Here is an 11,384-nt window from a genome sequence, read left to right on the forward strand (position 1 = left end):
GGGAACTGAACAATGAGAACACTTGGACACAGGAAGGGGAACATCATACACTGAGGCCTATTGTGGGGTGAGGGGAGGAGAGAGGGATAGCATTAGGAGATACACCTAGTGTAAATGATGAGTTAATGGGTGTAGCACACCAGCATGGCACATGTATACATATGTAACAAACCTGCACATTGTGCACATGTACCCTAGAACCTAAAGTATATATATTAAAAAAGTGCATTTTCCTTCTGAACACCCACCCGTGTGCACTGCAGCCCTGGGCTCTGCCTCCCCTGTCTGGTGACCAACCTGTCTTCTGTGTTTCCCAGCAACGAGCAAACCAGCTGTTGATCATGGGGACCTCTGCTCCCACTCATCAACTCAGAAAGTCCCTTGGGAAAGGGAGCAATATTTTTTTATGAACTATGTAACTATGTTGGTGAGCTTAAACAGTATGACTTTCTTGGCTACCTGCAATGAATCCAAATGACTTTTTTATAGCTGATGGGTGAAACTTGACAATGGTTCACCCCCAGAGTAGTTCCCCCACCAGGCTGGCCTGAAGCACCCCGGCATGGAAGAGGGGTGTCAGACTCGCTCTGGCAACTGAGGGTCCCTCTAGAAAGACGGATGGAGGAGGCTTCTGCCAGGTTCCTGTCACCTGGAGAACATCACTTGGGTGAAAGATGGCTTTACAGTTGGGAAAGGAGGGGAAGTGCAGAGACCATTAAAGGAACAGAAAAGGAAATCAGAAAGTGGAATGGTGAACAGCATGTAACTGGGGAGGGTAAAGGGGAGGTTGCGAAAACATTTGGAAGCTGAGGCTTCTAGGACCAAGCGACCTCAGGAAGAGGGCAGAGAACAAAGGGAGGCAGTGTTAGCATGTAGTAAAGAGTTTAGAAAAAAAATGGAAGAATGGAAAAGTTGGGAGTTATTAACAGTAACAGTTATTAGCCATAAAAATGAAATGCTGACTTTAACCTTCAAACGAAGGGAAAGCCATGGAATTGAAGACAAGGTCTGGCTCTTGGCTGGGGAGAATCACAAGTGGGTAGGACATGTTTTCTAATTCTGGAGCAGTCTTCGGCCCAGAGCTCAGCACAGCTACTATATCATGTATAGAGATGAGAAATAATCTTTTCAAATGTGTGGTGTCATTTTGAGCAAATGTGTTTATTTTTTTAAGAGGGCTGTTTTAAGTAAGAGTTGAGAGGATAAATTATAAAACATGGTATAATGCATCTCTCTGTGTAAAATGTTGAGACCTTTCTCAGCTGTAATGCTGAGAAGCTGCAGAGGATACAGGAGAGAAAAGAAAAATAACCAAACATTGATTAACTGTTCTCAATATGCCAGACGCTGGGCTAAGCCATCACCATGAGCCTCCACTCGTGTCATCCTTACTTAGTCTGAAGAGGTGACTTCTGCTATTATCCCCCTTTTCCAGATGAGAAAACTGAAGCTTCCTTGCAAGGAGAGCTAATGGGCCCTCAGCCCCACGTGTATACCGTCACTCAGGCTTTGTAGGTGAGAACCCAGAGTAAGGAATGCATTTTCCATCCTGATGCAGATACACACACATTTATAACAGAAACAGAGGTTTTCCAAGACTCTGTTTACTATGTGAGATGCACTGAGAACTTTTATTCCATTAATTTCCTTTCCAATACTTGTAATGAAGTAAATTGCTGTCACATACATTAATGGGTCACAAATGGAAGTCTGAAAATCTTCCATCTAGGATTTGTTATTATCTGATTCTACCTCTCCGAAACCAGTGTTCACAGGTAAACTGGGTTTTTAAATACAAGTAACATAGAATCTACACTCTATTCTCCCATCCACCCATCTATCCACTCACACGTCTACCCATCCATCCATTCAATAAACACTGATTATCACACAGACTTATAGTCCAGATTCCTCATTACAGGAACTGATGCTATCGCATCAACTCTCTGCTCCCGAAATGGAAAAACTCAAATCATCAAACCATGCAAAAAAGTCAGTAAATGGCAGATATACATCCTAAAAACATTCGTTGAGAAATTATAGATGCTTTCAAAGCTAACATCTTTGTGCATCCCTCTATCTCTCCACCCCCAGAAAAAGAAACTCTTCCTTCAGACAACCAATCACAAAGACAAAGAAACATGCATGATAAGTGAAAACGATCACCATAATGTTCCAAGATGGTATTGGAGGCATCACTCGGCATAAAAAATGAAAACTGAAGCCACGCATGCCCAGAGTGTGCTTGCATTTCTTGCTTCTGAATTTGTTGTGAGTCCTGCTAACCATGACCACAGGCTGTTTAAAATTACACCGTTTGCCTTATTTAATTTTCTTCTGCAGTCATAAATATTAATTAAGTGAAGCCACATAGAGCCTGCATTTCAATCCTTTCACTTCCTGAGGACCATAAGCAATTAAGAGCCACAGCAATTTAAGTACTAACTGGTTCTTTAGGTCTGCCCTGTGACAACCACTTTTCTTTTTTAAATTAAGTCAGATTTATTAAGTCTTAGTGGTTTCTTTTTCCTACCTAACTTCTCCTGGCCTGTGGGTGTTCCCAATTTCATTTCTCCTCTTATAAATAGGAACTATTTTCCTGCAGGAGAGGGGGCCTGCTCATTTTCTCTAAAAGACGATGCAGAAAAGCATATGTTTTGATTAATAAGAACTAGAAATATTTATGTGCAGCATGTCAGCTAGCTGGTGGCCAAGACTGCACTTCTCAGTGTTTGTTTAGAATTATTTTACAACAAAAACAAAAGAGATTATTGTACAATGTAAGGAAGATATAAAGTAAAATGTGGAAATCCTCTCACAATCCTCCTAAGTACCACTCTCTAGGTGTATCATTATTAATAGTTTGATGTGTAAACTTCAACCGTTTTCCATGCAGTGACAGAATCAGGGTTTATTTTTATAAAACTTAAATCAAATTACTCATATCCTGCAACTATTTAGCTCTTCATTATAAAATCATCACACTTTTTATATTATTTCATAGAGATATCACTGCTTATAATAGCTAGATGATACTCTGTAATAAAGGTGGGTTATTGTTTAACTATATTTCACTAGCAATAAGATCTTGGGTATGTTGTAGATAAACTGTGCATACACACACATTAAATATATACACATATATGCATACACACATGTACAGATGCACACTATTCCAATAACCTGGAAACTTTACCTCTGAGTATTTTCTTTTCTCCCAGGTTTCTGATAATTTCTCCATCTCACTAAAGAAATGCCTTTTGGGAAAAAAAGCAGTTATAAAATAAAAACAGGTCAAGATTTGGGTCAGAGGGCCTAGGTTGTGATCAGAAGGGTTGGGTGAGCCATCAATGTCTCTCACCCCAGTTTCCCCCAAAACAGAGTGAGCTCCCTCATGTAAAAGGTTTGCATGAATCATCAAGTCTGAAGAAAATATTAGCCTCTACCCTGACTTCTCTCTAGTCTTTGAGAGCTCAGTCATTTGGAGGAGGGTAGGTAGAGGAAACTCTTGGGTAACATACATAAAGAAAGAATTCCGTATTTCTAAATTTAATATGTTAAGAGGGAGAAAAGAATGAAAGAAAACAGGCGAGTAGAGACAAAATAGTCTCTTTTCGTTTCTTCTTAACTATGAGAATGGGAGTAGTGGGTGTCAGATCAGAGCTCCTATCCCAAGGGTCCCTGATCCATGTTTCTCAACATTAGCATCTACTTAGCAGTTTATTTTGAAGAATTAGAAGAATGAATTTGCCAGATTTCACACTTAAAGGGTACATCTAAACTCCTAAACTTTTGAAAGGCATAGACTTATTCAGGTAGACTCCTCCGGAGAATATTATGTGTCACTTACATCATAATTTTTCATATAGCATAGTATAATTCATTCCCAAGCAGCATCACATATTCCAATCTTCTAGACTAAAAGAGGCAACCTGTGGGGTGATTTAGTAGCCAGGTGTGAAAGGGACAATTGAAAAATAAGTTTGCGTGTTATATCCTGTTCCATCCAGGAATCTCAAAGCCGCTTAGTGTAATTTTTCACCAGTTTTATTATCCCCAATCCACATTGCCTTAAAAGCACACATTGATTCATTCTTGAGCTAAATTTTTTAGTGTTTCTATGTTAATTATTTATGTGCCTTTATAAATATGGTCGGATTTTAAAAATTTGCCCACAGAAAGAAATATTTTCCCTCTCTTTTCGCAGTTCATATGTGAAAGAAAGGAGCCTTTACAGAATGTATGCTTCATTCAAATTTCCCCAAAAGGAAAAATTATCTTATCACTAATTATGAATGCATATTGCAAATCAAATAAGCATTAAGGGAATGGCCCAATTTGAAAAACTCTTCTCATCTTTGAGACACAAATTTTAATTTCTGAGCATTTTCTGTTATATATGTTGGAAAAAAATTGAGTGGTACACTAAGGAGAACAGTTGTATTTCTTAACAGAGGGGTTAACTGTGAAGTCTATGGGTTCAGTTTTAATTTTTCCTAATAATGTTATTTTATCATGCATGGGTAGGCAGTGCCGACTCAGTGTCAGTCCGAATTTTGTAGAGGAGAATTCCCACTTCCAGTTGCTATTACAAGAGACTCAAGTCTTTTCCAGGAGGACCATGAAAATCTCATTTGAAACTCAATAAGCAGGAATTTCTTCCTCACTTTCCCTTCTTTTTGATCTTTCTATTTTGTTTCTTAAATGCATATTTGGATCAAGGAAGAGGTTCAGGGGTATGTTTGGGAGAGGTCAGTCCTATCCCTTTTTTCTTTTGAGTAGGAAGCTCTGCATGGCCTTCAGGACCAGCCCAGCCCCAGAGGTGGGCAACTGAGCAGATCAGTCTGTGTTCTCTGGGGCCTCTTCCTTAAGGAGAAAATTTAAAAGAGTCTTAGTAAGTGTTTGCTGATGCAGTGAGGTTGCAGCTGACACTACTCAGTCTGGTTTTTATATATATATATACTTTAAAAATGACGTTTCCACATTGCGAACTGATAATTGCCACAGGTCCCCTTTCCTACCCAGTCAACAAGGGAGGTCCCTGTCTCCGGAAAACACAGCATAGGAGGGGGAGTGTGGGGTGAGCTAACAATGCACCATAGGGGGCATGGGGGGTGGGCAACTCTGCTTTGCGGGAGGACCCCTACATTACTTGGGCTGCACGGACAAGTTCTGACTTCTGTGGGCTGGGGGCCATGAACCGTGACTGTGAGAAGAGACGGTGCGGCTCACAGCAGCTGAGAGGGGAAGGACGTAGATGTGCTAGGGAACCTGCAGACGCTGAAAAGGAACCTGTACTTCTCATTTTATCAAGTCACATATCACCACCCAGCTAGGGACAGACTACAGGATCCATGAGAGAAACAGGTCTTTAAAGCTGTGCTATTCCACCTGTGGTCAGTGGACCAGACTGACAGTATCAGCATCCCTTGGAAGCTTGTTAGGAATGCAGAACTCAAGCCCCTCCCTGCGGAATCAGAATCTGCATTTTAACAAGATCGCCAAGGGAGTCCTATGCACATAAGGGTGTGAGGGGCCATCCCAATCCTGGTTCATTGGCCCAGTCCCGGTGGGTCACTGTTGCTGTCATATGGTACTCCTCCTTGAAGCTCTCCTTTTTGCAGAGAACTCTACAATCCTTCCTCTGGAATTACTCTTGGGAATAAAATTAACAAAGAGCTAAATAATGCAGATGCAGGCATTAAAAAGCATTAGGAGCTATGTTTGACACAGGACGAGGCTCCCAAGCAGCACCCATCAAGTACAGCAGCACCTCTGGCCACCTTCATCCTTCTTCCTCCTGGAAGCCAGAAACCCCTAGTTATCCCTTTGGTAGGAAACTGATATTGTAGAGGAATTGCCAATGGCGACAGGACAGAATCAGGCTGCCACAGGGCTGCTTGTTTCCCTGATAGCTGAGCCCTTGGTTTTCCTATTGATTCTGGGTCAAAACAGGCATTTTGTCTTGGGTTTTAGTCCATCTCTGCCAGCAGCCAGAATATTTTAGAATGGTGAAATGTATAATTTTCCCTTTAGAATAGGATTTTAGCACTTGGAAATTCCAGGGTCATGACTGGAAGAAGTCTTGAAAGTAAAGAGGCTGGGACCTGTGGCAGAAAAAGGGAGAAAAGGAGGAAGTAAAAGAGGAAAACAGACTTAGTCTCTAGAAGCCCATGGCTTTGCCTATTTGTCCACCATCTGGAATATAGTAAGTGCTCATTAAATATTTGCTGAATGAATCCAAAACATATAAACTCTCCATCCTTGTCGTTGCTTAATGTTAGAGCAAGTTATATATAGCTCTTTTGTGTTGATTCAGAGCCTGTGTACCATTTGAGATGGAAACGAGAAGCAAACAACTGCTTCCTAAGCATCAGCCAGGAAACCCAGGACTTAGTGGCTTCTTTCTGATCTCCATGTCTCTCATATGCTTCATTATTTCATACTTGTTGAAAGTGCATTTGTTTATCCAACTAAGTAATCGGCAGCTCATAGGACTAATGGTATCACTTCTAAATTACCCCCCTCTGTAACACAGAGGGTTCCTAAGAAAGAATGCCTGGGGTTGGATTCTCCAGGTAGTCTGTGACTGACGCCCCATGACTCCTGTCCTTCATAAAGCTTACTGCTTTCCTGTTGGGCAGGAATAACTGAGATTTCTCCCAAGAATAACATCCAAATGTATGAAAAAGCTCCCAGGGCCACAAATGCAGATGCGTCTAATTTAAGCATCCCTCAAAGAGTTTATTCTCACTCATGTTGGCATGTTGTTATTGCTACTCAAAGTTGTCATTTTTTATTTTTATCTCTTCCAATTATTTTAATTACCTGCTATAATGTCCCACATACCAGAAATGTGCTAAAAACGCAAGAATGGTGAACAGGATGTCAAGTATATACCAGAAATATTTGTCAAACCCTGACCCAGCACGGGCAGAGCACTGGCTTTCTTCACAGACCTACACAGATGGGAGTGGAATCTGCAACTGCTCAATCCATCCACTGAGAAATCCCATAAAAGATGGACAATCCGTAACTGAAACCCAAACTTCGGTACAACGATCAAATTCTACATGCATAAAGCAAGAGCTCTGTGTGCCAGACCCATCTTAAAGCCACCCCACCCAGAAGACAGAGTCTGTCTCCTTCCCCTAAACAATGTGCAGAAACTACCCTGGTAAGTCAATACCTGTGGTTGACACGAATATTTCTTCTCCTCCTCTCTCAACTCAGGGAAGATCACAGTTCATCCCCTGATACCAGTAAGACAAAATAATAATGGCTTGTTTTGCAGAACTCAAACCTGTCGGCAGTTTGTACGGTGGCTTCTCTGATCTCCTTTCAAGGATGATAACTGAATGAATATTTGCACAAGTTAGTTTGCCAAAGTTTCCTTAACATCAGATCCAATATCCTTATTACGTATTTCACCATAAAATAGTAAGAGAGAATGTAATAATAAAGTAATGATATAAAACGATACAACCCATACTGCAAAAAAAATAGATTGAAGATATAATTCTACCACCCAAACAAAATCAAGTTAACTAACATCTTATTTATTTAATTCATTTTATTTTGTCATTTTAAAAATGTATGTTTCATCTTTTCCTGTGGATCTTGTGGTGGAGAGATAGATTGCACGCAGGTGCACAGAGTATTTAACTTAAAATGTTGCACCTTGCCTCCCCTTTTATCAGCATTTTCCTGAGCTTTTGCTGATGGCTGCAACATGTTGAATTTTTTTTATTCTTTTACATAAATACCCTCTGATAAGGTGTTCTTAGCTAATGACCTTTTCAATTGCCCTCTCCATAAACAACTGGTGTTTTGACCATCCAAGAACCATGAAAACCAACATAAGTGTTTGAAGGTGTGCTCAGTGCCAAGCAGACAAATTCTGATGGTCTGATTTTTTTTTTTTTTTTTTTTTTTGAGATGGAGTTTTGCTCTTGTTGCCCAGGCTGGAGTGCAATGGCACGATCTCAGCTCACTGGAACCTCTGCCTCCCGGGTTCAAGTGATTCTCCTGCCTCAGCCTCCAAAGTAGCTGGGATTACAGGCATGGGCCACCATGTCCTGCAAATTTTGTATTTTTAGTAAAGACGGATTTTCACCATGTTGGTCAGGCTGGTCTTGAACTCCTGACCTAAGGTGATCCGCCCACCTCGGCCTCCCAAAGTGCTGGGATTACAGGCATGAGCCACCGCGCCTGGCTGATTTTTTAGTACATTTCAGAAATAACAACCCACCCCAAAAAAGTTAAATGTTGATTATAATCCTTGACACATGATATGCCTTTTCTTTATTGAGACTTGAGATTCATCCATAGAATGAATAAGGGGTGTTTGGTCATCTGCTTTTTTTATCAATTAAAGAGCTTATATGAAAGTAAAAACGCATATTTTCCCAAGACTGTGTTGTTACTTTTCCATCCCCTCTGCCTTCATCTTGTCTACATATCTGCCTTATGTTGCTCTAAACACCTTAGGGAACTTTGAGCAAGGCCTTGCCTGAGTATTTATTCTCTGAAAGGTTTTAGGAATTGGAGTATTAATGGGATCTTTATTGTTTTTCTCCTTAGGTATTTCATGGGTTCTCACTTAGGAAAATTGAGTTCTGTTCAGTGATGCCCCTTCTGCACTGGTTAGTTTCATGTGACAAAGAGAGCTCTAGGAAGGACTTTTGCTAGGGGAACGCAGGATTGTTCCAGCAAGATGGACCTGGATGGCCTGGGTGTTTTCTTCCCAGGGAGAGCAGAGGAGGCCCGGATTTGAACTCGAGTCTTATGACTTCGCCATTGAGGCAACATCCAAAATAAAAATAGCGTGCTAACCCCAAACACAGTCCTCAGTTATAAAGCAGCTTTTTATTATAGAAGCCGGCGGTGACCTAACAAAATGAAAAGGAAAGGGTTTTGTAGGTCTCAGCCCTACATGAGGGTAGACTAAAGAGGGATCGGGAGAAACATCTGCAGCCCTAGGTCCCCGCGAACTTTTTTCTGGAGAGAATCTCCGGGAGCAATCTTCAGCATTCAAGCCTGAGCCAGAACTCTGGATAACCCTTAAGAAATCGGAGCTCCGGGAAGGAGGAGCTCCAAAGACCGCTGAGCTGGAAGGGAATGAGAACCCCAGGCTGTCTGAACGTCCCTGCTTCCTTCGCAGCCCGTTGGTGTCCCGCTCCCCGCTGCCTAAAGCTAAAACTAACCGTAGACCCCACTCGCATTCCCATGGGGTGGGCGTGCCGGGAGGGTGCGGGAGTGACTGCTCCAAGACTCTAGGCGGCGTCACCCAGTCCTACCCTACCGGAGCTCCCAGAACCTCGCCAGGGTGCAGGAGGCCGGTTTGGGTTCGCGCAGAACTTAGGGGTTGGGGCTCCAAAAAGGCCGAGTCCCCCAGAAGGTATTTTCGGAGCGACTGGGAGAGCGGGGGAGAAGGTGCTTGAGTGCCGGAGCTGCCAGGTTGGGATCGCGGGGGTAAATGAGGACTCGGGTCGGTCCCGCGGGCCTGGTGGCCGACAGGGGGCACCCTGTCACTGTGGAAGCCCCGCCGAGCGCTCTCTCGTGTCCCTGACCCCGGCCACCGATAGAGCTGGGGTGGAGGTGGGGGCTTGCAAAGTCAGCACCTTGGAAGGGTAGCACCCCCTCCTGCGGCTCTCCAGCTCGCTCCTTCTGTTCCTGGAATAATTTCTGGGACCAAATTTTCAACCAGGAGCAAAAATAGAAAGGGGAGTGGGCACCCACATAAGCTCACAAACACTCTCATACAGCACACGCACAGACTAGGTCAAACATAACATTGAGTTTTGGGGTGTGTGTGTGTGTGTGTGTGTGTATCTGCCCTGGCCTGTGGAGAAAGCTTTTGAAAAATTGCTCATTCTTTGAGCTCCAATGCGTACTTCTCTTTCCCTGTCCTCGGTGGAGTGATGAAGTTGCTCCCATGCACGCGCTAGGTGGGATCCCGTGGGAAATGCTAGGGATCTAACCCCTCTGACTCTTCTGCGCACACCTCCACGTTCACTACGTACACACCATCAAGCCCCTTCCCTGGCGCACCGGGCTGACCTGCCCCTCGTGGGAGCCTTCAGCACTCTGGGGACCGATGGGCATGGCTTCCGCGGAGGTGCAGACCTTGAATTTGGGGGAGAATCCTGGCTCAGCGGGCTTATTAATGTCCTCATTATGAATTGTCCAAACTATCTGCATTTCAGCAGCAAAGGGTGCTGCTGGCGGCTTCCTCCTGTGGCCCAAACCCTGCGGACCTGAGAGTCCTCGGGTTGGGGAGGTGGTTCCCCTGTGCCTACTGCTCCCTGCTCTCTTGCCTTCCAGCCTCACCCTTACTCAAGCTTCAATGCGAAGCTCTGTGTCTGCCATCTCGTCTGTCTTCTGCCACCATCGCCCCCAATTTTGGACAGGTGGGCTGGATGCCCACTATTTCCTATGCGTTCTCTGTGTCTGAGGGTGTGGGTACAGGGCTGGATCCCCAAGGCCCAGCCAGTTTTTCAGAACCAAGAAAGAACCTCCACATCCAAACACCTGCAATATCCCCCCACTTCAAATCTGGGCTCACAGGCTAACCCAGAACAGAAGACAATTTTTGAACCCAAGAGCTGCAGGGGAAATAAAAGTATACGATTTCTGGAGTTTCCAATTTTTATAAAGCAGTCCCTCTGGAAGACAGAGAGGACAGAGACCCTCTTGAAGTCAACTCCATATGCCCCATCATTGATTCCTGGATTCTTCCCTCCTTACCCCTCCCTCCCCACCTCCTGCCCTGTTTGTTTTAGTTACGAAATGCTGTGGGCACCTCGGTTGTGACTGAAAAGTAACCTTGAAACACGCCGGCCTGAATATCAGAGACCTATCTCAGCCTCCCAACCGTCGGCCGCTGCTGGAGGGGCTGCTTGCGCCAGGCGCCGGCCGCCCCACTGCGGGTCGCTGGCTGCCGGGCTCTGAGGAGGCCGAGAGCCCAGGCGGCCGGACCGTGCGCCCGGCGCGTCTCCCGAGGCCGTTCCGGGTCTGAACTCTAACAAGGAGGGGCCTCGCAGGAGCAGCGGCGGGCGAGTTAAAGGTGTGTACACAGTTTTTCTAAATAGGACAGCACTTTGCAAATTGGCTGTCATGGGCTTGCTGTTTTGACAGAGAATGAGCACTGAGAGCGAAGAAACCCGGCATAAATAAATCCGGCTTTCATAGGGATCTGCGGGGCACTGAGGCCGGACGCGGGCTCCGACAGGCGCACCGGGCGCCACCGCGCGATGGAACGGGGCGGGGGCCTGAGGCCAGAGCCGCCCCCGAGGGTGGTCTCCTCCCAGGTCCCTCCTTCCTCAGGGGACTCGCCGTAGACCCGGGAGGAAAGGGGGCTCGACCAGGGATCCCGTGTGCCC

The 11,384-nt window shown here is 44.6% G+C and overlaps 1 protein-coding gene and 1 long non-coding RNA gene across 2 annotated transcripts in view; both read left to right on the forward strand.

The window, feature by feature from the left end:
- The window catches only part of LOC105531844, a 21,069-nt gene extending 12,228 nt beyond the window's left edge, over nucleotides 1-8,841 (forward strand). Inside the window, exons 2-3 of the long non-coding RNA XR_001004871.1 lie at nucleotides 6,958-7,177; nucleotides 8,584-8,841. This is a non-coding gene — a long non-coding RNA (uncharacterized LOC105531844). The remainder of the gene's footprint in view (nucleotides 1-6,957; nucleotides 7,178-8,583) is intronic.
- A 2,038-nt stretch (nucleotides 8,842-10,879) lies between these two features.
- The window catches only part of FOXA2 (forkhead box A2), a 4,375-nt gene continuing 3,870 nt past the window's right edge, over nucleotides 10,880-11,384 (forward strand). Inside the window, exon 1 of the mRNA XM_011969840.1 lies at nucleotides 10,880-11,068. The gene's annotated coding sequence lies outside the window, so the exon portion shown is untranslated. The remainder of the gene's footprint in view (nucleotides 11,069-11,384) is intronic.

The sequence above is a fragment of the Mandrillus leucophaeus genome, unplaced genomic scaffold (genome assembly GCF_000951045.1).
Source record: "Mandrillus leucophaeus isolate KB7577 unplaced genomic scaffold, Mleu.le_1.0 Scaffold913, whole genome shotgun sequence".
Lineage (NCBI taxonomy): Eukaryota > Metazoa > Chordata > Mammalia > Primates > Cercopithecidae > Mandrillus > Mandrillus leucophaeus.